Below are 1128 nucleotides of genomic sequence, written 5' to 3'. Positions count from 1 at the left end.
CCAAGCATTGTAGTCTACATCATCCTCCCTAGGTTAAATAGAATTCACCCTCGAATTCGCATCCTCCTCCAACGAGTCTTCCATAAACGGCACAAGATACTTGACATTGAAAACATCGGACATCTTGATATGGCTCGGTAATTTCAACTGATAAGCATTGGGGTTGATCTTCTTCACAATCTTTACCAGACCAATGTTGCAAGCCGCTAGCTTATTGTACTCACCAATAGGAAATCTATCTTTAGTTAAAACCGTCCACACAAAATCACCTTCTTCAAATTTCAAAGCACTCCGATTCTTGTTTGCATCGGCCTTGTACATCGCCATTGATTCTTGTAGGTTCTTGATGGTTAACTTGTGACCTTTTTGTATTTGCGCAATAAGATCCTCCGCCTTGGTGTGTATCCATTTTAAATCAGGGAGAGGTGCTAAATCCAGTGGTGCTCGCGGATTAATCCCATAGATGACGGTGAACTGACTAAGGCCGATGCTCTGGTTGACGGACCGATATTAAGCGAACTCAGCTTGGTACAACTGCTAGTGCCATGATTTGAGATGCTCACCCATCAAGCTCCTAAGCAACGCCCCCAATGACCGATTAAAACCTCCGTTTGCCCGTCCGTTTGTGGGTGGTAAGCGCTACTGAAATCAAGCCTTGTTAGAAATAACTATCATAAGCACCGCCAAAAGTTGCTAAGGAATCGCGTGTCGCGGTCTGAAACTTTTTGGGTCTGAGGTAAACCCAACACAAAATCCATGCTCACATTAGTCCCTGGGCCCTCCGGAATAGGTAGCGGCATATATAAACCGGCATTTGTAGCCGCTCCTTTTGATACTTGGCATACCCTACAACAGCGCACCAATTTCTCCACCTCCTTCCTCATGCTTGGCCAATAAAACTTCTCCGCCACCAGCTAGAAAGTTTTGTCACGCCCCATGTCACTACAAAAAAACCATTTTTTAATGACAGGAGTTTTCTGACGTGTTATAGTGTCCGACACGTCAGAAAATTTTTCTGACGGGTCGTTTCTTACGCGTGTCGAGTGTCAGAAACGTAGGTGTCAGGAAAAAAAATTTCCTGACGTGTGAGTAGGCAACACGTCAGAAAATTCTGACGTGTTACCCACT

The sequence above is a fragment of the Corylus avellana genome, chromosome ca2 (genome assembly GCF_901000735.1).
Source record: "Corylus avellana chromosome ca2, CavTom2PMs-1.0".
Lineage (NCBI taxonomy): Eukaryota > Viridiplantae > Streptophyta > Magnoliopsida > Fagales > Betulaceae > Corylus > Corylus avellana.
The sequence above is the reverse complement of the archived record's forward strand: the minus strand, read 5'-3'. Positions refer to the sequence as shown.